The 27,555-nt window shown below is 26.1% G+C and overlaps 1 protein-coding gene across 1 annotated transcript in view; it reads right to left on the bottom strand.

Annotated features, from left to right (window-relative positions):
* Window positions 1-27,313, bottom strand: part of LOC107173681 (uncharacterized) — a 447,370-nt gene extending 420,057 nt beyond the window's left edge. The window contains exon 1 of the mRNA XM_089225025.1: window positions 26,988-27,313. The gene's annotated coding sequence lies outside the window, so the exon portion shown is untranslated. The remainder of the gene's footprint in view (window positions 1-26,987) is intronic.
* Window positions 27,314-27,555: the final 242 nt, after the last annotated feature.

The following is a 27,555-nucleotide window of genomic DNA, read 5'->3' on the forward strand; positions in this document are numbered from 1 at the left end:
TACATTAAGTTACTTAGTATACTTCAGTTATATTATTTAAAAAAATGCAAAATAAAAGATAGATAATATAAAATATAATAAAGATCGCCTGGATTTATGCAATTTGTAAACATTTCATTTCATACTCATCAGTCATCACTCATGAGTCATGGCCTATAGTATGAGTACTATGAGTATGAGTAGTATGACGATTTTTAATCAATTTTTTATAACTATAAGTTTAAAATTTGATTTTCTTTTATATATATATATAATATATTTATATAATTATATGACGTATATTGTATATAGATAAATTACATTATATTATTATTTTAAATTATTCTAGTTTATATCAGTGTTTGATATAATACTGATCTTGAATTTTTACGCGGCCCACCGAGATTTTCTCGGTAGTTCGCCGGTTCAATCCGGGCCTGAATTTACTGGACAATTGGGCAGAATAACTGATCATAACTAGAAAACCAACTATTATATTTTCATATTTGTTTGTTATTAATTGAAACGATCTTTTAGCTGTCAAGAAATACATATAAAAGGAATCAATAAATTAAATTAAAATGCTTATTCTTTACCTAATAATCTTCTGGATTATTCTCTGAAATGTTACATCGATGTTTAAGTTGTCATTGTCATCGCCGTTTTGTGGGTTTTCTCTCTTGATACAATCTTATATTTGGTTTCATTCCCGTTAATGCGATAAGTACATTATTTTTCGGTGCATCAATTTGTTTTTCGGTTATCCTTTACGCAATTTATTCTTTAATTATGTACTATTATTTACTATAACTTTCAACTATCCTCCACCGAAGTGAGGAAAACGATATATGACTGACGATTGATCAATGTGGACATTATAATATATAGTATCCAGGAACTTATAGAAACTCTCGAGTGAGTTTCAGTTGTTAATACAAAGTTTTAATTTACATTTTCTCGTTTTAATAATAGCTACCTTTTAGATACCTACCTATAGTTATAGGTATGTAGAAGGTAGAACTTAATATTATACACTATATTTTATTCAGTGAGTATAGACTTGTCAATGCTATGTTTAATATCTTTTTTAATATATTTTTAGCATCTGGTTTTTACATGGTAGAGGATTAAAACATTCATAATAAAAACAGTATATGAATATGTGTGATGTACAGTATGTATTTAATGTGTGTGTGTGTATTATTTATATGTTGTATATTTATTCAAACTTTCAATATCGCACAATAATAATTTATAATATGACGTATATATTTGAATAAATATATTTATAACAGACCTACACGTTAAATAATTATGGACTTGCCTATTTTATTTTAGCTACACTTTGGTCGTGATTATTTTTTCTTCATTTATTATTAGCCTAAAAAAAATTACAAATTTAATAATTTGTATTTCGTCTTCTATATCTATATCTATAATTATATATTTTCAATTTAGGTATATAAATTATTTTGTATTTATTAAGAATATCTAATTTGATTTTGATTTAATTATTGTCGAGTTTAGTTTCATTCAAGCGCCTGTAGAACAAATTAACTATAAAATACAATTTCGAAGAAATCAAAACACTCACAATATCAACTTCTTAACTCTTAAGACCATCTCCGTCTGTAATAGGTTTATATAAATCAGATCGTTCAGCTAATTTATATTTCTGAACACTTTTAGGATCTGTTCAAAGTTTTTACCAGTGTGGTTATAGTGATTCATAGACGAAAATCAGTTGTAGGTATCCCACGAGAAAAATTACTATCAATTATTCTAGTAAAAATATAAGAGCACTCATAGACCAGACAAGCTAATAGAGTCATAAGATCAATATTTAAGATTAATGTATTTTTCAAAACTTTAAATCGTTCAATATATAATAATATATTTATAAGAACAGCAATTTAAATATACGAATATACGTAATATTTTTCATTCTTCAATTGTTATATGAAATGTATAATATTATATGTAATAGCTATCATTATAAGTTATAGCATAAATTATTGTTTCAATACAGTAAAATTTTTATCGCTGATGGCTTCCCATGTAATTTATATTTGTGTAAGATTTTTAATGAAGAACCTTGTAGTCGTATCCTACAGTTAAATTTAGATACATTTTTGTCATATCTGCTTATTTAAGGTTTTTATATATTTTTTTATTGGTTACAGAATGTACTTTCAAATTTGTATGAAAATCGTGTGATTATAACTTAGTGTTACGGACATTATTATTATTAGTGTTGTTTTCTGGAACTGTGGATATTTATTTTAAGCACTCCCCTTAATTGAAATAATGTTCATTGTTCCAATAATTGAATTAATTGATGATTTCATCATTTGTGCATTCAATCTATTTGTACGTTCTCTTAATCATTTATTTTAGTTTTAGTACATATCCTCTAAATGAATTAAATAATCTAATGAATCTGTCAATATACCTATATATATATTATATATATATATATATATAAGTACATTTTTATATTGATTATTAATTATTATGATAGCTATACATTAATATTATTGATAGTATGAAATTATATGAAAATAAAATAAATTATTAAAAGAGCGAATATATAAATAATGGGGGAGGAGGCTCAAAAATACTAATAACACCCCTCCCAATTTATTCAAGTTTGTGCGTTTACTATAAACGATTCACATATATATGGCTTAGATATAATAACATAATATTATCACAATTTCTTTACTGTTTTACAGATAGTATCAGTGTATCATGTTAGTAATTGATATTAAATTATATTTTGCAATCGCGTCTTGTGACGATTTACAACACCATTAACCTTCACTCGTATTAAGTTAAATATTTAGGCCTATAATTATATAGGTACATGACATAAGCTTTGCTTGGTCTTCTCATCTTAATGATCTTAAGACGAACAATTTGAATTGCAGGTTTTACTTGCGATGGCCACTAATTTAAGTAAAAATTCAACATATTATCCCTTAAGTTTTATTTCATGTAAAATATTCATACAACCATTATGGACGTATGGAACTGCATACTTATCTAGGGTTCTGCTAATAACTCTAATAACAGAATCATTCGAGCTTTAAAAATCAGTCTTCGCTAAGTTACAAGAGCTGCTTTATTTTTCTCGAACGAAACGTTTCCATCCAAAAAATTAATCCAGTTCTAACCAGATTATCTGATGAGGGGGAGGATAGACTACGAATAAAACTAGGGGGATAAGCATCCCCTCCCTATAATTTCACCTATGCTCAAACGGAACTAGCACCTTGACTTAAACATTGGTTGTCTTAACTAATAGCTACTAGCTAATCAAAAAACAAAAAAAATTATAAAAAGACTTCCTCTACTATCATATGTTGTTTTTTTAATCTCTTACTTATAGTTGATTGTAAATAAATTACTTCTGTACATTACTTGTAAACATAGTTGATAAATAGTATGGTAACTCGTAAGTAGTATGTAGTTATTTTGTAGATATGTAATATGTATAATATGTATAATATGTATAATATGTATAATATGTATAATATGTATAATATGTTTACAGAAAAATTCAAAATTATTTCTGTTTTTACAATAATTTAGCTAACTATGTAATATTCAACCAAGATTTTCTGTATGAATAAAAACTATTACACTAAAAGTACAATTATTATTAATGACACTTAACTAATGTTTTTAAACTTCAACAGTATAGATTTAGGTTATTGACCTGGGTAGTTAAATTTTTTCTATGACTTAAGTTTTTAATTTTTTATACATTTATATTATATGTATATTGATTAAATATAAAATAAATTGTATAAAATATATTTTATTATAAATTATAATACATTTTTAAATAATGTACAGTTTAACTCAAGAATCTAAAGATTTAAAATACTCTAACCAAATAAATATTTGATTTCAAATTAATGTAGGTATAAAGTACCAACACTTTATTTTAATATTATATAGGTAACTAATAAAAGAAGGAATGTCAATTATTTCTGACAGTTCTATTAAGTAGCAATCCAATTAATTTCTACAATAAATTAGTCCATAACATATACAATGGTAAAAATGATGTTAAAATTTATTATTAATTTACTAGAGTTAAATTGAAAAAATAAAAGTTTTTTATTTGATATTCAGCGGTTTTTTCCTTTTGTATTTAATTTATAAAGCTATTAATATTTTATATTTACTTTTAGATTAAAATTTGAAAATAAAAAAATTATTTAAAGTATTCAAAAATCAAACATTTTAGTAACTACATTTTTTAATGAAATTTTCAGCCAAAAAAATAATGCATTGTTTTTGTTTTCTAGTATAGTTATGCTAAAAATTATGAAAAATTGTTGGATTACAATCATTAATACTGGTAGTCAAATAAAAGTGTTTTATGTATTTTTCGCTGGTTTTATTATAACAAAGTCCTCCTAAGTACAGTAAATAGTATTTTAAGAATATAATAGTATACTAAATAGTGTATAAAATTATATGCCAATTTAATGTTAGTGAAATATGCGACGTATATCACATATATGCGTGTTTATTAACCTCGTCACTAAGGCAGTAAACGTTGAGTAAGTGAGCGATCTGAGTATGGTTACTTTTCGAGTGGCTCTTCGAAGATTATGCTAATGGTGCAGGTATTGTAAAACATTATTGTCCGTCAATGGAAACAATTTCGTAGGCGTTTAATTAAAAATTAAAGGAGCTGCTATGCAATTTATTTAGTTAGAGGATTTATTTATTTAGAACGTCAAGTAAGTGTGCAACATTGTGTATTCAAAGTTAGAATAAATTAGAATTCATTCCCATATGTAGTACACATTTTGGTGGATTGTGGAAAAGCGCAGTTAAAAAAGCATCACTTAGTTAAGTAGCTATAGGTAGTGTAGGTAATCTTAACGTTTAAAGAACTGTATACCGTATTAAGTCGTGTAATAGAATCTTGCTTGAACTCTCATCCGTTTTTCTCATTATGTTCTCATCCATCTCATATAATTATGCTTATATCTGTTCTCCTATAGGCCTTTTCTTGTTGGTAACTCTCTAGCTTATTTACTTGATAAGAACGTGGAAAACGTGACAGCCAACCATATTTATCATTAAAAATAAATGGCACTTACCATTTAGCAGCGTTGGAATGGGAAGTATCTTAGTCAATAGGGGCAAACCAAGTGGTCATTTTAAAATGGTCCCTTAATAAAGAAAGATACGTAGGTGATCATAAGATATCCTAATTAAGCAACTATAATAGTAACCACACATGCAGTGGTGACTTGGTCGAATCTTCGAGTTACACCCCGTTTAAAATGATGTCACTCGCGTGATAACTGAGATATCAGGAAAAGATATGTCCAAACAAGGCTTCAGAAAAATGTGTGTCATTTGCCACTTGATGTTTAAGTGGTTAATGCTTGTGTAAATTTGGTTTCGTATTTTTTCTTATTTTTTTTTATGTAAATTCATCAGTGATCAGCAATAATAATTGTTTTTGAATTACTAATTATTACGTTAGAATTTCAGACTTCAATATACCAATCTATAAAGTATAGTTATTGCTGGTATTTTCTATAAAATGTCTGGTAGTGCCGAGAAAATTACATAATATTGTCACTGTTTACTGGTACATAATAAAATACCTAAATTAAATCAGAAGTTGCATTATGTAATAGGTACTTTCTCTTGTTTCTTGGACTTTTAAATATGCGAAAGTATTTATACATGTCAGAAGAATTGTGATACACAAGAAAAAAATGAGGATACGTAACAAGATTAAAATTTGTAGTGTTGCTGATAAAATACCTACCTATTATACATGTTGCTATGCTTTTATAGTTGCGTCATAGCTAATTGATTGTGAATACCGTTCAAGGCAATTAAATTATTGTTAATAATATTATAGGTATTTTAATATAATTTTATTCACTTTAAAAATAAATACAATTTTATACCTAAGTAGGCAGGTATCTTATTAAAAATAAACAATATATCTACTTCAGCCGTAATACTATTTAATTAGTTATTTAAATGCATATATCATAAGTCTCGTACCTATTAGATGCTGATTGGACACACCGTGTCCGCTTAAAATCGTTTTTTGTCTACATTAATATTATGTCATTGAAATTTAATTATTAAAACTGTAGAACTTGAATATATTGCGCTGTCGTCGGCATAAAGTGCTATTTCAGTATTAATTGATGTAGGAAAGTCCGAAACATATAGGTTAAAAAGTAACGGAGAGATATTTGAACCTTGAGGTACACCTGCATTTATTAATTTTATTTGTGAAGTAGTGTCGTTTATTTTGACTTTAAAACAGCGAGCAGTGAGGTAGGATTTAATTAGATTGTAAATAGCATTTGGGGTGTTTAACGTTTTTAGTTTATATAAAAGTCCGTCATGCCAGACCCGATCAAAAGCTTGGGCTACATCTAAAAAGGCTGCACCTGTATGTTAAAACTGTTATAATAGTATCAATAAGCTGGTTTATATGCATCAATAATTACTAATAATTTGCATATTTACATATTAACATAGCTAATATATTTTGTCTGAATTAAATCAATTGTGCCATTGCAATATTGTAATATTACATAGATACTTGGATGTTTAAATTATTTTTAAGAGCACTCCTAGGACTGGACAGCTATTTTTTTTTAACCTGTTACCCATCTTAAGAGTTATATTCAGTGAACCATGTACTATTTTTCTAGTAATACAAAATAACATGACACATACTTAACACCAAGATGTGCTCAATTACTATATATTCAAGTGTTCACACGTATTACAAATTACAATTTTAGTGAAAAAAATATTAACCTTTATACCTATTAGACATATTATACATGCGATTTTTCGATTATGTTGGAAAATTAGGTAATAATTAAAATTGTTTAATGGAGTTATTATTATCAATTAGTATGTACACGTAAAATCTTTGGAATACTATCAAACGATAATAATACTGAAATCAAATGATAGTTTCTTTAGATGGTAAAACACAAAATAATCATACTACTAGGTAGGTTGTAAATTATGAATGAATAACTTGTAACTATTATGATTCTATTATATAATAAAATGTTCTTGGAAGTGTATCCAAGTAAATATTAAAATTAGATAAAAGTTTAAGTTAGATTTTGTCACGCCATAAAAAACTACTTTAACAACAGTTATTTTATTATTATTTCTTCTGAAAATATAAGCTTAATATTATGACAGTTTTCAGTAAATTCACAGTCGTATTGTTAATGTTTTTAAAGAGTGAAATGAAGTAACAACTAATAAGCTTAATTACATTATTTGGGCTGTATAATAATTTCACACAAAAGTTTCCAGTGATAAAAGTATTAACTGACCTATTTCCTCTGGGACTTTTGGGTTTTATTTAAAATGAATGTAGTTTGGTATGAGTACTTGTCTTATACTTTGATTTTTCTTGGTAATTCCCTCTTATAAAATTTGAAACCATGTTATTAAATATTTAAGTGCATATTATGAGACTTACAGTTACACGTACTATGATATTTTGACATTAAGTTATTTGTATAACGTGTTGAATAGTGTTGATATTAATAGATATAAACTGATAGAATCTGAACTGCAGTAATATTATAAGTCTGTGCTAAATATAATTTACATTTCAGAATTTGAGTGTTATTATTATGTCAAAATAAATTGCATAATAACTTATTATACAGCATATGGCTAGATGTACTTTCAACTCACAAACATAACAAGTTATACCTCAACTTTTAAACTAGTTATGATACTAGAGCTTAACATATGTATATATATATATATATATATATATGCAAAGAAATTATCTAAACACAATAAATTTATCAAAAGACAAAGATTATTAATAGAATATCAGAATAACATTTGTTTTCTCTCTCAAATTTAAGCATGGATAAAATGCATTTTAAAAATCGTTCTTTATGATTTTCTAATTAATAGAATTTTGCATATTGTTCAACGTACCTACTTGGTTTTTAAATTAAGATAATGGTTGGCGTTTAAGAATAAAATTAAACTAAAATATTTAAAATTTACTCATTTTTATTTATTTTTTAATATTTTAGTGCTACAATTTCTTATATTCCATCATAGTTTCAAGCATATGAAACCATAACTGTAGATGAGATAGAAATAAATTAAATATTAAACATAAAATTGTCAATATATCAGTTAATATAAGTTAAAAATCTTAAAAAATAATTGATTGACCAATGTGGTCAAAAATTCAGCAACAGTTTTCTGGGTAAATGTTGAATCTACGGTATCAATTTTTATAATCTTCTAAGCTTTTGTAATTTAAAGTCATGCCCATTTATTTTTTATTTTACATGAAACATTATGATCAAAAAATGAAAAACACATAAGCAAGTCTGATAAATACCACTGATATGTGATTATGTAAAAAAGCTGTAGTTTTTGAGTTTTTGTTCTTGATACCTACAACCTACAGTATTATCTGAGTAAAGGAGTAGATACAGCATAGGGAGTTTTAAACCAATAAAATGCGTAAATTTTGACAAAATATAATGAAAAACTCTTCGTAGTTCGTATAATATAATATTAGGTAGTAAGTTCTAATTAAAATGTAAGTTTATCAAAACGTATGACACAACAAGCTTATATACCTACCAAAATTGTATAAAATAATTAAAATATGAAATTTAAATTAAAAAACTATGATTGCTATTTGTGGTTTGTTCTAATGAAGATCTACATCAGACAAGCAAATTGTTTTGTTCTGTTGTATTATACTTTGTATTATTGTGTGGTTTAAATAAAGTTTTTTTAAAGGAACAATATTGTTTTATATTTGTTAAAAACATTCTTCATTAAAAAGATCTGCGTAATCTACACTAATAATTAAACTACTTAAACTATACCTTGGCCAATTGTAACTATTTATTTTTTTAACCTACCCTATCCATACCTATCTATACCAATCTTGATCCTATGTATTTACAACACATGTAATTTGTGCCATCTCAAATAAAAGTAAATGTAACTTGTCCCAAAATTAAAAATAATTATAATAAGATAGATATTGATAGTGTTATTGAAGAAATAATCGTACTATTGTTGATAGTAGAGTACAATGTTTGAGGTATGAGAAGTTAATGACACAGAATATTCCGTTTATAAATTCTGGGTGATTATTTCGCCAACAAATTATAAGTAATTACACCATTTAACGCTTAACGGTACGTGAATATTAATCGATATTATAAATATTATACTTATTAATTAATTTATAAAGTATAAGTAAAAAGAAAAAGAAATAAAACAAAATTGTGTGATATTGTTTGCCAGATTGGTTGGATTGGACTTAATCTTTTTGAGTTTAGATGAAGTAATCCGTATTTGAATAGTTAAATTATTAATAAAAGAAACAGGTTAAAAATGGACTAAAATAATTAATAATGCCCTAACAATGTTAAAAAATTCTCAAGTATACATTATTCGAATATTCCATCGAACTATTTTATAGCTTTAACTATTGATATTGTTTATCACTATATAATAGAATCTAATTTTGGTGCAAATTTCAAACACTATTTTCGACTACCTATGGTGGTGCAAATTATATACCCTTATTTTGGCGAAAATTACAAACTTCCGTCAGTTGAATACATAATAAATATATCGCCAGTTAATACGACTACATATTATACTGGTTGAAACCTATATAGTATTACCAATACGATTTGGAACCTCGTTGGGTTATTTACCACGTGGAAACCTTTTAACCCAATGGATTCGATACAATACCTACTTTCTATTGAGGTAAAGGATGTTGTGCATATTAGGATTGAAATCCTCGATGTTTCGGATAATAAAGTGCTACACCATTGTCGAGAGTGCTGAGTATACAAGTCAAACATGGTATAGATGTTGTCGGTTAAATCACAGTGATTAAATGGTTTTACACCGGAATCGAATCACTTCGACCGGAGAACTAGAAAAATACTTAAATACATAATACTATATGATCATGCAAATCAAACTTGCTCGAGATGAAGTTATTTTTTGTGTTCCATAGTATATACATGTATGGAATTTCTCATACCTTCCACTCTCTTTCGTTCTATTTTCTTGAATATTAATAATTCTATTGAAATATATTAGATAGGTATTATAAACGATTGTGAAATATCCTTTTTTTATGAAACATAACAATAAACAAACCTCCATGGCTCATATAATATGCTGATTTCTGTTACTTGTCGTCATTAATAATATATATTGTGCATTGTGCAATATTATACCGGGTGTAACACAAAGACCTGACTAAAAAAAAAAAATTATACCAATTCATCGTATGACAACATTTTTTAATAATAATAATAATTTAAGAAATCCACTCATGTCAGCAAATTCTCAAAAATCATATTTTTCAAAAAGTTATTGCGTTCCAAATTAATTTAACCAAAAAAAATTGAATTTTAAAAAAAAATCAACTACTTGACTTAGATTAATTTTTTACCACCAAAATTGTTTTTATAATCAGATTCACAAATAGGCTATTTTGAATTTATCCAAAATTTTTTTTTATTTTCAGTACTAAAAAATAAAAAATAAGAAAATGTATTATACATGTAGTGCTAGGTGCACTTAATGAACAAAAAATAAAACAATATTAATGTGAAAAAAAGTTAGTCCAAAAGTCAGTTGTATCTGTTACACATTGTGTACTGGAACATCGCAGCTAGTACAGAACTTAATTTACATTATCGCTTATATATTATAATTTAGTCCAGTAGATCGAAATAGTTAAAATTAAAACAAATATAATATGTAAACGCAACATGGATTTATTTAGGTTACTTTACGTTATTATTAAAATCAGAGACGTATCCAAGGGGTCCAGGAGCCCGGATTCTCCTAAAAAAAATTTACCGATAATTTTTTTAAATTTTTTACCCTAATAGTTAAGAAATACCAAATGATAATATTTTAGCTCACGCATAAAGACACTTACATAAGATTATAAGAACTAAACTAGTAACTATCAAATCACGTGTTTATATAGGTAAGAAATCTCACGATATTTTCTATACTTATTTACCCCCCCCCCCTCCTCCTCCAAAAATAAAATAAAATACCAACAACGTCTTTGATTATTATTATTATTATTATTATATTACATTATTATTTAATTAGTTCGTGAGTTTTATGCAAAATAGTATTCAGTTATACAACCGGACAATTTTCGATACGAAATGGTTTCCTGTCAACGGCACTTACAATACACCGCAACTTGTGCGTGTAATATATGTAATCAAAATGTTGATTTACCTTATATCCGACGACCGCCACTAACCAAAGGACACGCAAGGGGTTCTGAACATAAAAACGTACCGGCAAAGATCCCTTATTGGCACCTCAGTCGTTTGTTATTAGCCCGTTTTCTCTATATCAATTATTGTTTTAGCTGTTTCTATCCCGTATGACAAAGGAAATCGCATAATATTAATAATCATATTTACGAGTATGCTTATGCGCGTGAGTGTCTATGTCTAATGTGTGTATTGTGTGTTATTATTGTTATTAGTAATTCAAAAATTATACCTCAACCATAATATTAATCCATTTACCTTTTGTTCGGTCGTTTCCGCAATTCGAACTATAGGTATTACCATTGAGTGTAAATAGTATACTTGTAATATACATATTATATAATATTATACATACCTATACTCAATGCTCAATATTATTATTATTATGTACTTGTGGTATTTTATTATTATATTATTGTATTATAATTTATAACTAATATAATGTTCTATAAATCAATATTATTTATTATCTTCGCATTTATTTTTAATTTTTAATTTTTAATCAACTTAAAAACATCAACAGCAAAAGTCATTAGTTTCTTGTTTAATACATAATGAGTGATTTCTAGAACTAAAATTATACAATTAATATGGTGTTCATTTTGTGTAATTTCCACTATAGGTAACATTAATCGTTAACATTAAACATTAAACGTTATCAGAAGGTTTAAACTTTATTGTAATATAGGTAGGTTTTTCTTAAGAAAGTAAAATATTTGCGATGTTTTTGATACTTGGCCCTATCATTCATATTGGTTGGAATGTTGAATTCTCTGAGTTCGTCGGAATATTGGTAGAACTCTGTTATATGTTTAACTGTTAGGGTAACTCCACAGACTGTATATTGAGGGGGGCTCATTCTTCGCATTTAATATTATACGCAACCATTATTCATATTTTATAACACATACCTACCAAATTATTAATTACAGACTATACAGTGGTCTACGACAGTATTCTGATAATCCCGTCGAAATTCAGCTTCCTTATGCTATTATAATATGATATTATTATATATTGGTAGGTATAATGCACGCATTCGTGTGAATACACGTTTATGACTATTCACATAACTGGTGTCGTATGAGAGAGGCACTATATGGGTAAACTCTTGTTTTATTTGTTTATTTATTCAAGAAGATTATGATATCCATTGAATAAATACATGTGGGGGCCTATAAGTTCAAAAAGTACAATAAAATAATTTACAATGATGCATTAAATCTCAAAATCACAAGGAAGTAGGATATCCACAAATTGTAGAATTAATATTATTAAATGCACTTAGTATATAACAAATTATTAAATAAACTCAATGGCATAACTTATAATATTTCTGTCAAAATAATATACAGTACCTACCTAATATAAAGTGGTAGTTAATGTAAAACTACTAACAGCATCATCATTATGTTTACGATAGTACGATTTTTTCAGTTAAATAGAGTGGAATATTATACATTTGTACCTATTGATATATAATAATAAATTATTGTTATGAGTACCAAAATCCACATCCCTCCAAAGAAAAAAATTACAATCGTGTTATGCTATAGATTATATATAATCTATTTACTATGTTTATAATATATTTAATATTTTAAGTACAATTTCATTTTATTTTTTACATCGTTTACCTTAATAATTTTACATACAGTTATACAGGTACACTTTCCATTATAGTAATTTAGTCCTTTCATTATTTTAGAACTACTCTACATTCTCACTAGATTGGTAAAAACGTTAAAAGGATTAGATAAAATAAAATAGTATTTTCTTGTGGCTTTTACTTGAAAATAACACGTTCTAGATTTATCTCTTGAGCCTTGTTTATATATTACCAATGTCGCCAGTCGTGCGAATAAACAAAGCATCGTTGTATATACAGATCAAAACACTATCTTTAAAAGCACAACCATTGTGTTGATTCTATGGTATGCGTTATATAAAAAAAAAATACCTCCTTAAAAATTATTGAACAAATTATCAATTTTTAAAATATTTTTAAGAATTATTTTTTGTTTAAAATCTGGCAAAATAATAGAAATAAAAAAATCAACGATAATGTGCAATTATATCAAAGTACTTATAGACTATAGTTAGCACCTATGTAAAAATGTATTTTGATTAAATGTATTTCATATTTATCATTATTAATTTATTATTAATCGTTAGTAGATACATATTTACAAAATGAATTATATTATATTTATTACGACGTTTTCAATTTTTAATTTTATAATTTGATTTTTATCCGAATTTCAATTTCAAAACTATTATTAATAGTAGTATTAGTAATTTGTATTAAAAATACAATTTTTTCCAGCAAAATTAATTGTTGAAGTAGTGTGAATGTTGATGGATCCTCTATTTTAAATTAAAACAATCTACTATCAATTCATATAATAATGATAAAGATACGTTTATTCCTAATTTTTTCTTAATAAATTAGTTCTATTCTAGTTTTTACATATTTTAAGGCTAATCATTTGCAGGCTTCCATATATATTCAATTTAAACTATGTTCAATGTTAGTTTTTTAAAATGTAATAATTAATAAGCTTCGTTTCTGTCGACGTATTATTTTGAGAATTATACCGAACTCTGGTATGTCCGACCGTGGTTATATCGTTTGCTATAGTGAGACTGGGTAATTCACATATATTTTATAGTTCTAAGTGCATACGAATATCTGTGGACGACTTGAAAATAGAATTTTCGTCACATAGTGGTTTCTTTGAACCGCCGTCATTAACTTTGACAAAGTTTTTACTTCTGAATATTGACGCGATACCGATCATCATTTTGCAAGAAGATATTTGCATAAAGGTTGAATGGTTTTTAGTGGGTTCACTGAAACAACCCTTATACGCTCAGAAAAAGTTTACTAACGAATTCATGTCCAACTTTGAACTTCTGCTATATTAAAATGTATATCAGACACTTTTCTGTCAACAAAAGCTGAGAGAACGTTAAGCTTACTTCAAAGTACACAATGATATATACATGTTATTATTATTTTTTTCATTTATTAGATTAAAAAATTGTGTTTTAATGTTAGTTATGCTGACATAAATGTTTAGTAGTTTTGAAATATAATTTAAATATATGTATATTTATATGTAATATCTAGAGGTTAAAAGGTTTCGATGTTTACTCATAAAATTTCTTACATTCTTGCATGTTAAGTAAATACATTTACCCACTATAACCTACTATAAAGGGATAAAATGAAAATATCAATGGATAGTAAATTATCGTATTAAGTACCTACTATATAAGCTCTTCTAACACCAACTATCAACAATTCAAGTGTAAAGAATAATAGTTGAAAGAAAAAAAATGTATAGGTAGGTGGTTGTATAATTAATATGATAATAATTACCTATCATCGATATTTGTTACTTGTTATTATGAACATTATGCCGATCTCACTAATTCAACTTATTCGTCTTCAATTTGTATTAAGAATGCTAAACATCCAATATCCTCAAAACGACCACAACTTTTCCTTTGCACAATATCATTTTAACTGAAAAAAAATAATAATTTGGTAAACAATATTTTTACCATATATGTATACTTTTTAAATATAGAAAAAGCAAAATTAATTCAAATATATCTATGTACAAAAGCTCTACGTTAAATAAAATGTAAATTATTTAAAAGTGAAAAGCACATTTAAGGTACAAATATTTGCATAAATAGGCACCTAAGTTATCACAAAATCAGACACAAATTATATTGATATTACGTTCATGATAATAATAGTAAAATAATAATAATAATGATAATAATATTTAATCACAGAATCACTAAAGTAATATTATTTAATTATTATAGTTTCGTAATCGAGTACAAAATAATTGAAGTATATAGTGCAATATATTACATAACTGAAGTCTGAAACTTTTGTACTAAACAACATATTGGCCCTGCGCATAAGTACATTACAATACATTTTCATTTAAAGAAAATTCAACTCACACAACAATTATTAGTTTATTTTATCATTAGAACTATTTCTAAAGATGTAATTTAACGATGTAATACACCACATTTTGTTTTCATACCACCAACTATCATAAAAAAAAATAGATATTATTAAACATCACTGTAATAGTGTAATTCGTAGCTTTTGAATTTATAACATCGTGTTAAACTATATAGGTATGTATAGTATGTACAGTGAGAATATACAGGGTGTCCCACAGAGATCTGACAAATGAAATAACTTTTGTTCTAATTAATATTTTAAAAAAATGTCTTTTAAATATAATTCATAGACACTTGCACTACATTTTTAGAATACATTTTTTATTTTTATTTTTTAATACTGAAAATAAAAAACTTAAAAATTGATAAAAATTTTTTTCGAAATATTTAATATAGCCAATTTGTAAATCTGATTTTTAGAAAAAATTATGTGGTATAAACACTTATTTAAGTCAAATGGCTGATTTTTCACAATTTTTTTAAATATAAATATTTTCGTTAAGTACATTATAGTTAATTATAGTAAGTTATAGTTTATACAATATCACATATTATTAAAATAAAAGCAATAAAAAAAATAATATTTTAACATGCACCTATTTAAAAATTTTCTTATAAAAATTTTTAAAAAACTTTATATTATTTGAAATTAAAATGTTTCTAACATAAACTAGATCGTAATTTACTTAACGAAAATATTGATAATTAAAAAAATTGTAAAAAATCAGCCATTTGATTTAAATAAGTGTTTTACCATATAAATTTTTCTAAAAATCAGTTTACAAACTGGCTATATTGAATATTTCGAAAACAAATTTTATCAATTTTTAAGTTTTTTATTTTCAGTATTAAAAAATAAAAAATAAAAAATATATTCTAAAAATGGAGCGCAAGTGTCTATGGATTATATTTAAAAGAAATTTAAAAAAAATATTGATTAGAGCAAAAGTTATTTCATTTGTCAGAATGTCAGATCTCTTTGGGACACTCTGTATATGCTTAAATTTTTGAAGCTTATACGAACATTTAACAAAGTTATATATATTTATACACATGTGTGTAATATCTTATATACTCTAATTTCTTAGTGGAGAAATTCCTTTCATCATTACGCAAACAGAGTTATTAATTAATTTTCAGAAAACTTGATACACCATTGTTATAGTTAGATAAAACAATCATATATGTATTTTTTATTATTTAATTAAATTCTACAAGAGTTGATTATACTCGTTTTGTACTGTGTTAGTTGAATTACCACAAAAGAAAATTATAATAAATTTAACTCAATTATAATAATGTATAAAACTTATCATTAAATCTCTGCATTTTAAATTTATTGAAATGGAACGTATAAAAAGCCTTAAAGATTTTAACACAGTGGTTGTTAGGCTAGCACGTTCATTCCATTTCATTGACTTTTGATCAGAACCGCAGTTTTGTGTCATGTGATTAAATTGTTCAAATCAATCAATGATAATTATCAATTTTAAAAGACGATGATGAGTAAAGTTATTCAATAAAAACCGAATTGACATAAACTCAAAATCACAATTACATCTTATACATTTTTATTATTGTTTGTAGTTTCTTCATATTCTAAAATAATTTCTACAAACTAATTACGAAGAGAAACTGTTGAGATTGTCTAAAAATGACTTCGTTTATAAAACTTCAAAGTAGTACTCTTCGTCAATCTATCAAAACATAAATGCGATACGGATTAGGACTTAGAGATCATTTATTGTACATACGACATACCACATATTTAAAATATATTCAAAAAAACCCATTCAAATTTAAAAATCCCAATGAGAAAGACATTTCCATATTTTCTGTAACATTACAAATAACTTAGGTAGGCGTATATTATTTTTATTAACACATCATACAATATAAATTATTTATTTTGAAGACGTTCATATTTGTTTTGTACTTTTCAACGTTGTTTATAATATAAACATAACTATTGTCTTGATAATTTTGTTATGCATGCAAACATACAATCTTTGTCTCACATTGGTTATTTACAGTTTTATTGCTTAAAGGTTAGAAGTAAATAAATCACTAACACAATACATTATACAATTATATTTATGAATTATTAGAAAGTATTTACTACATTATTTGACTTGCATTATATTTATGAGAAATACATTAAGTACCTATCATATTATTCAAGCTCATATCATACATATTTTATCTAATTTTTTAACTTTTTGGCTTTCATTTAACGTAATTGAACGTACATATTTAGAAAACATCACTTACAGTTTATGGAATATCTTAAACAAGTAACATAATAATCTAATCATAAGAAACATTGAAATATTGATTAAGCTGATAGTGTAGTTACTTAGTTATTTTTGAATTGCATCTATGATTTTAAATAATAAACTTAAGTCAGCCAATGGCCTCTGCTGCCAAGGCTTATTTCTAATAAAAAAAATAATTAATTAATTAATTGTAGATGTTTATTTTAAAACCAATAATTTAAATTGTATAATGAAAGTAACACACGTGAGCTATAGCTTAAAAAGTTAATTTTTTTTAAAATGTTTATCTTAACTCGATAATAATTTTTCTGAATAATTTATAGGTAGTATAACGTATAACCAAGTTTATTTAGTTTATTTAAAAATTAATACGTTCGGTTAAAATAATGTTAGTTGGTGCATATTATTACGTGTATATAAATGTGATCGTAACTAATTAATTTATTATTATTTATATTTTATCACATATATATGATTTTAAATGCAGATGAATAAATGGATATCGTTGATTTAATTATATTTTTCAATTGACTAAACCATTATAGCTATATTATGCAATTTGAAGTAATACCAATACCTAGGATAATGAATTTTCAACAAAATATTTAAATTTGAAATTTAAAAATCACTTTTTAGAACCCAGGTGGTAATTAAATAAAGTTAATTGCCTTTTTGTACTGAGTTACTCAAGTTAGTATTTTCAAGAAGTTACCCTTATATGAAAATTAACCATTAGGTACGTAATATGTACTCGTATTATTTACGTTGAGCTTATTTCATAAATTACATTTAAACACTCATATTTGAACAAAATATGATATATCAAACACTTTTTATTCAAACCTTTGAACATATGATATTCGAACAGTGACCCACTTCCCAATCAATTTTAATATCATAATGTCAACAATATACCCTTTATATTAGACTATAAGAACTAAGCTTTTATTATTAAAAATAAATCGAAAAGCAACTACGCGATACAAAAATTTTTTGAAGAAACGAAATATCCCACGAAATGAACAAATAAAAACTGAAAAAAAAACATCATGTAAAACAACTGAACAGTTATGCTGGAACTGAGTTTACAAAGAAATTTAGTATGAATACTATAAATACATTGATTTATTTAGTTATTTGTTCATTTAATATCATTTAAAAAAATTGTTTTTGCAATGTCCAAGTACGCCAATAATTACCACATGTTTTCGTTGTAAAAAAATAAATATCAATTTACTTTTTTTGTAAAGACTCTTAATTTTTAAACGGATATTCACATAATTTCACAAAGTTTATTGTTAAGTTAGATTTTGATGTTAGTATTATTATTATGATGACTATATTTAATGTCTCACAGTCGATTTTTGAATCACTATTTGCTGTCGTTAGAAGTTTATAAAGATTGGTAGGAAAAACACTGTTTCATCTCTCCAATTATTTCTACGTCATCAACCATATTTTTCGTTCAAACTTTAAACGACTATAATTCGTAAAACACTCATTTAAAATGATTAGTAAAGACTTTTATATGTAAAAACATATTTAATAAGAGTCTATTTTTTTTAAGGACAGTGCTTTGTAAACTGCCAACAAATAACAAATAAGCACGACATTAGTTCAACACTATTGTCAACACAGAAACGTTAAAATTTTTTCCACGAATGAGCAATAAACACATTAGTTGTTTTAAAAATTTAAATAATTAACCTACCATTTCCCTTATTTTTTGGTCAATGAATAAATATTTTGTAGATTTTATCACATAGAATTTATCGTATTTTGTTTTATCAAACCATCCGCTAAATAAATAGGAATTAAACCATACATTTAAAGTAAGTACATAATTATAAAGTATTGATTTTAGGTTTTTTCGTTTACTGAACAAAGCATTATAAGTTGGCGTTTGAAATCCTCGTATATGTCGTTGTTGCAACGAGATTGCATATGCAACGAGATGGTCCATGAATATACATTTTATTATTAATAAAAATATCGAAAATAACAACTTTATTAATTTCCAAACGGAAAATATTTCTCACTGTATCCATCCAATTTTGTTTGGGCGAGTTAGACTGAGAACAGTACCCTTCCTAAGCTGGAAAATAAATACAAAATCAGATAAACGAAGTTTTATCTTTGTTTACGAATTAATATTCTTGTCCAATCTCTTTATTAGGTAACGATTAAAATATTTATGACGTCATAAAACAGTTTAACAATAATTACTATTGATTCTGTTGTTAGAACACTATATTATATTACTCAACAATTGCGTCGATCAATTTCAGATATAGCAATAACAAGATGTGTTGAATATTATATTGGACTTTTGAGTACAGACGATCTTTTAATTATGGACAAAATGAAAGAATATTACATGGGCGTATTTGAATAATTTCTGAATTAATACAACCAACGTTGAGTGTAACAAATCAACAAGGGGTTGACAAAATTGAGTCGCAAAAATATAACGGGGACGTAGTACCTAAGTACCTTATTAGTTATTGCCTATTGGGTCCGGATTTAGTAGTTATCAAGTCTATTCCATTAACTGCTTACAATAAAAACATGGAATGATTGGAATGATCTTCAAAAATCTTTAAAAAATAAATAAATAATTGATTATTAGTGATGGCACATATTGATCGATTATTCTCGTTTTATCGTAAAGAAAACAAGTTAAATCAAACAATGTGGACAGAAACTATTACCTGCAGTGTTGTATATAGAAATACTTTCTTTTTTTTTGAGGGGGGGGGGCTGTTATCTATAGCAACTAACAAATAATATAACACCTAGAGGCTACTATATATTTAACAGTTACGACTGTAATTACGGGGGGTGGGAGAGAATGCAACCCACTAGGTCACCATTATATACGATACTGTATATTACGATTAAAATTGATGATATATTATATATCTCTTACGATTATATTATTAATTGTACCTCATTCAGGATTTAATTTTTTAAAACACTATATGTATATTATTATATATATATTGTGTTCTACGAAGTATAATATAGTTTATAGGTGGGGGTGACGTTTTGTCCACCCGCACACTGCATACATTATGTTAAGCATCCGAAATACTTTCCTGACAAACGACATCACCACCATCATCATAAACTAAGTAGAAAAATTAAAAAACCTAAACAAGAAGATCAAATTCATATGGACACCAGGCCATTGTAAAATTAACTGGAACAAATTAGCTGATCACAGATCAACACACAAAAAATGCAACACTATCTGAAGCTCCCGAACAAAAATACAGCACAATAATAGACACAAAAAGTCAAATTAATATATTAAGACCGAACATATGGCAAAACCACTGGGTAAACCAAAATAAAAAACTAAGAGAAGTAAAACAAATTATAAATCCCTGGCCACAATCAAAAATAACAAGAAAGATAGAAATAATAATAACCAGATTAAGAATCGGTCACACCCTCCTCACACACGGACACCTCATGAATAAGCAAACTCCAACCGAATGCACTCCATGCGAAACGACCCTCACGGTTAAACGTTTGCTGTCCGAGTGCAGAGTCAACGAAGAAGAAAGAAAAAATCACAACATATCATTAAGCCTGACAAGCCTGTACGAAATAATCGGTTCCGACTGCCAACCAGAAAATTTTTTAGCATTCCTCAAGTCATTAAAAGTAGAAAACAGCATCTAATAATAAATAGATTTAAGTGACTAATATGTAAAAACTTATAAATAAAAATTTAATTGTCAAATTGTCAAAAGCTAATGGCCTATGTTGTCGAAGCTAAAATGTTCAATAAAAACAAAAATTATGTTATGGAAAAATAAAACATTTTTTTTTCTTATGACAATATTATTTTTGCAAGGACTCTTCGATAACAATTTTGAACCACTGAGAAATAAAACTCACTAAAGAATAATTTTTTTTATTTTAGTTTGGGGAAAAAAACATTAATGATTTTTTTTTTCTTAGAAGAAAATATTTCAAAGTTCTTTAAGTAATTCAATGGTTCTAACGGAATTACGTAAGACTTTAAATCCAACAGACCGGGTACTTTTTTTAACGTAAGCTCAGAGTGAAATTTTTTCGATGTCCATGAAGAAACGAATAAAACTTTAGATTCGGTGATCGTAACGACTTTAGACGTGAGAGAAATCTCAGAGGAAAATGTTGAGTACCTATGTTAATCGCGAAATTACTGTAATAGACACGTCGTGTTCTATGTGTTTCAAACGGACCATGTTTTTAGAGTATGTACTTTATCCAAAACCTGAACCAACTATAATAATATTATATTATTATACTAAATTAGGGTGACTGTATTTAAAAAAATAAATTATAGGACAATAATGTATAATAATATTATAATGAGTATTTATTATTATTATTATTGATTTTTAACCGGGTATATTTATAACGGGATATAGTAAATATATTATTATACGTATAGTTTACGTCACCGACAACAATGTGATGCAACAATAACTATGGGAAAAACAAATATCCAAAAATACAATATACAACTGAAAAGTATAGACTCTAAAATTATTCAATTCAATTATGTCATACAGAAAAGAGGTAAAAAAATGATTTTTTATAAAACAATAAAATAAAAAAAAAATTTAAATAAAGCAAAAAACGGGATTAATATGGGGTGATGAAATTACGCTACATAAAGCGTTCTGAAAGAAGTTTGTCAGGACTCAAAGCAATAGTACTCAAAGCCGAAGTAAAGGACAATCCTGTTTAAAACAGGACGTATGGTCACCCTAGTTTATAATAATAAGATTATTATTAAAATCAATATAGTATACCTACTAATCTATATATAGCGTGCAATGTAACATTATATTTTATCTAATCGATAAATGTAAATTTTGGTCAAAGAGTTGAGACCATCGATAAGAATGTAATCGAATATTATAAAATAGATAAGTGTTATATTTCCACAGCTCGTTAATTAGAATTTCCTAATCTTCTATTCATTTTCTTGTATATAATGGTCATTGTTTACTTTGCATGAACGAATCGGGTTCTGTTTTGGGGATTTCCTTCGACACAATACCATTGCTACCGGCGCAGTGGTGTATTGCAATTTGCAGTTTATTATTGTTTACAATATTATTAACAACATAATTATTATGACATATACTATATAAAATACTTAATAATTGTTAAAAAAAAAAACTTTATACTTTTATTTACATAAGTGACATATTACTGTTCATATTTTTGTAACAGATTAAATAAAACATTTTAAAAAAATTCTGCAATGTAACCTGTTATTTTTCTAAGAATTTTGATAAAAATAAACGTTGTCGCGTTATTTACAGTTAATTACCTAATTAAAACTTATAAGTATTCAAAGCTCAAAGATTAAGTAATGAAAAAATGTCTAGAGTTTTTTAATAATATGATAAAATCTATCAATAAAACTTAATAGTAATATTTAGCCGATAACAACAAATAATTTATTTCTGCTACGCAACGATTATTATTTGGCTTTTTTTCTATTCCCGTTTTAAACGTTTCTGTCATGCACATTAATTTTTTTTTGGCAATCTCTTGAATTCCTCAAGTGAGTATACCATCGGCTAACTATTATATTTAAGACTTTTCACCACAATACGCCCATTATTCCTTATATTTTATAGAAATCGTTACTGAAACTTCTTCATTTTGTCGTTTCCATTTGATAGTGTTGATAATAAGTTATTTGTTTATTGGTGTTTGTTGCAGAAAAAAATTATTGGTATATTCGTATACCTATTATACCTACTGAATTTCTTTAGTATAGTGTTTGGTATCGAACATTTTATGATTTTCTGTTTAATATTTTTCATACATCATGTTGGAAAACAATTGCTGTTTTATTTGACTAATATTTTCTATTACCAAGTATACAATAAATATTTTTTGACTTGTGAGTTGTGAGTATAAAATAAATAATAATTGAAATACCATCAGCTATTCAAAAATTGTCAACATATATAGGTAATGATATGTACTTGCCCTTATTGAATAAACCATTAGAATAAGTTTTGATTCTAAAACAAAATCTTTCGAACAGATTGAAATTTGTGTTTTGGAGGCTAATACGTATAACAACAGAACCCATAAATATTGACTGTTTGGCAGTTATATCGTATCATAAACAAACATAGAATATTTCAAGATGTACGTTTTGTGAAAAAGTTAAGTATATTCAAATCGGTGGAAAAAAAACAATTCCACCTTTATATGTTGAGATGCCGTCGTCTCTTGACATGGGTTTCGCATTTCTTTCTGATCATACTTTTACAGAGTACAAGTATTATATACGAGGATAGTTATATTTAAATATATCATTCAGTCACTCCAAGAGCTCTTCAACACCATCCCAAAACCGGGAAACCCATTATTTTCTTTCTCCAGCCCCATCAGGTATATATAAAAAAAACAATTTGTTCGATTTAATATTATGCGATATACAACATTATTTAGTAATGACACGAAAATAATAATAATATGTTTCTTGAATATTACATGAGCGTTATTCTTGTGCATATAAATAAAATATTTCAACTACGAACGATCATATACCTATGTCGTGATAAATTATTATTCCTTTGAAAATGTAATACTAAAACTAATTTCATCTCTATATTCATATGAGATTTTCTAGTACCATTAATTGGATCGTGGTGAGTTCAACGTGTAAATTAACCGAAGTATCTGTTGGCCAGATGACCAGTATTTTAATATTAATTAATACTGTTGTACACGATTTAATAATTACAACCTAGGCCATAACCTGATACAGGTACCTACCATTAGGTACAGCTAGGTATAAACACATTTTTCCTATGAATATAAATTTTAAAAATTTGGTTACAAATTTACCCTTTTTAAGTTCATGATCATAGTCTACTATTTTTTTGTTTAAACATAATATAATAGTATGTATACCTACTATGAAATTCGAATATATAATCGATCAATTTAATACAACACGTTCGTATTGTTTGTTTTATAGACTAGTTTAAAATATTATCTCATCACAGGATTGGACGACCAAATAATGAAAGCAACGTGTGATTAAATTGGTATTGAGTCCCATAATATTTTATTCTTATATTAAAAATGTTATCAATAATAAAATATTATCAAGCACAACCGCGCATAATATATTAGAACATAAGAATATTATTTAACATACTTTTTGTGGGAAATTTACATAGAAGCATATTTAAAAAAATTGTTTTTATCTTTTGAAAATTGTTTACTTGAAATTGAAATTTTAAAATACTTAAAAATCACGGTTCAAGTACAAAATTTTTATTTATATTTGATTAACAATATAGTACTTTATGCTATGTATTATTTGTACGTAGTTAATTTAGGGTAAAACCAGAAAACAGTAAAAGTAATGTGGTAAACATTTTATAATGGTTAATAATTTTTAGAAAGTTTGGGTCAGTTCGTTATAAAGGAATAAAATACCATCATTAATTTATATTTAAGTTTATTTTTTTTTATTTTCATCCTTAGCTTCCCAAATTAGATCTAAAATATATCTTTAAGCCATATTTCAGTTCCGAAATGTTTTAACTTATTATGGCTGTCACATAACACAAGATTTAATTTGATTTTGTAATAAAATCATCTTTTTCATATTATACATTACGAACATCCGATACTATTTTCAAAAGAATATTATTAATTTATAACCTAGTTACGTATATTTATTTACCTTTACATAGTTTCTCTAGCTCTTAAACTTCTCTCCCGAATAATGTTATCCAAGGAACGTGGGCGAGATTCCATACTGGTTGTAGACTGTAGTTTACTGTTTCATACCACCAAATACCAATATAACTTTCATAGCAAACAACTAATTTAGGTAGTTAGAGGCTTTAAAACTTGCGCACATATGGAAAATCAATTGTTCATAAAAAAAATTATCTGAAATTTGAATTAGTTGATGCAACTATTAGGATAAAGTTTTGCTGTAAAATCGTTAATTAAGTTATTCAATACATGAGCTATGTATTATATGTATTATATTTTATTATAGTTATGTTAATAATAAAATTTTATGGCTTTTGTGACAGTATAAATCGTATTACTTAGATAAAGTGTATAATATGTAACAGACATTAGTACTTATTTGAATATACAAATAAGCTGTAGAACTATAATAAAGAAAATATAAAAAATGTTTTCGGTGGAGGTACTATAAACAGTAAAAACTGAGAGGCAAGTATAATATTCCGCAAAATACCACCATCAGAATAAAAAAAAACGCTGTGATATTTATGCGTTGAGGACGATTTGGTAACAGATGTATCGTTAAATTAGTAATATTGAACTAATATCAAAGTAGAACCTTCAGTTCACTGAAATTAATTTATTAAGTAAATACATTAAATGTATTAATTACAGTTAGTTGTATAAAAGTTAAACAAAAAGAGCCAAAATGACGTAATTATGTAACATTTTAATATATTGGGAGCAATTGTACTTATTTTGTATTGATATTTCTTCATTAAAATTTGAAACACTTATACATTATGCAGTATTTACACTATACAATTTATTCAAGTTCAAAGTCTAAGTTTAATTTCCTATTCAAGTTCAAATCAATTCGTTTTAATGATATTATATTTCATGTAATCCGAAAACACTATAAAAAATCGTTTCACCATAACACCGGAAAGAAGCTTTTCAGATATAATATCTATATTTATATTATTGGAATCAAGCCGTATTGTGGTGTTGTAGATGAGTAATAGTTCCTTGTAAGTCAAGTGTTTTGAAAAACAAGCCCGTGGTACTTATTAATACATTTCGACATTTTGGTATAGTATTAGGAATCAAAGGAAATTAAAAATATGACATGTCATAATCTGAAGAATAATTTGATGCATTATTTATATTAGTAGTAGACTGTTTCTGCAAAAAAAGATGTTACCTATTTAAGATACCCAATATACCAGTTAAAAACTTCTATTTTGATTAACTTACACTAACAAAGTTTGACTGCCACTTTTTTAATTGATTCTCAAATATAATTCTTTGTCCAAACAAATTTTTTGGACAAATTTCATTTAAGTGTTTTTCGTTTGTGTATTTAAGGCTTTCACATGTTATTCCATATTCTAAAATATAGATTAAATTGTGTTAGGAATTAAGAATTATATATTTATTATTTATATATATAAGTACATACAAATAAACATATTATACCTAATTTATTATATAGGTAACGCACACTAAGTAGTTACCTAGAATTTACAAATAATGGTTTTGTATCATATTGTAAATCTCCTTCTCAATGTATTTACAAGTACAACCCGTGTAAATATGCAAATAAAAAAATGTGGGTACTTACCAATAAAAGCGTTGAAGAAACAATATCCTTTTAATTCAATCAATAAATTGAGTAAGTCAGATAGATGAGGAAATTCAATATCTTCGATGATCACAGGAGCATTCAAAATAATATCATCCATTTTGAAACAATATAATACGAAAAACGTTATAAATATAATAAATTTATCGTAAATTTATATAATATTATAGTGAGACCACTGAGGCCGTCTGTAGTTTAACAGTTTACGCGTTTAACACTTGTATAGTTTAACATAAATAACTAGGTAATAATTAATTAACAACAAAAGTCAAAAATCGCACGAGAACTTACACTACGAGGAAAATAAAAATATGAACAGCCGCGTAATATACAGATTCGATAGTAATGTATTGACGTCTAAAACTCTAAACGTCGCGTCCATTTCCGCCGTCTTGCGGTCGCCGTTATCGAAATAATTGTTAGTTTATAACAGTTCTAGAAAATTCCAGCCATAAATGTTAAAAATAAACTTTCGGTGTTTCATTTAATGCAGATAAATGGCATAATATAATTATACATAAGACGTAATTGTATTAATTTTAAGATA

This window comes from Diuraphis noxia, unplaced genomic scaffold, assembly GCF_037042655.1.
Source record: "Diuraphis noxia isolate RWA-SAM2 unplaced genomic scaffold, SU_Dnox_SAM2 contig0003, whole genome shotgun sequence".
Lineage (NCBI taxonomy): Eukaryota > Metazoa > Arthropoda > Insecta > Hemiptera > Aphididae > Diuraphis > Diuraphis noxia.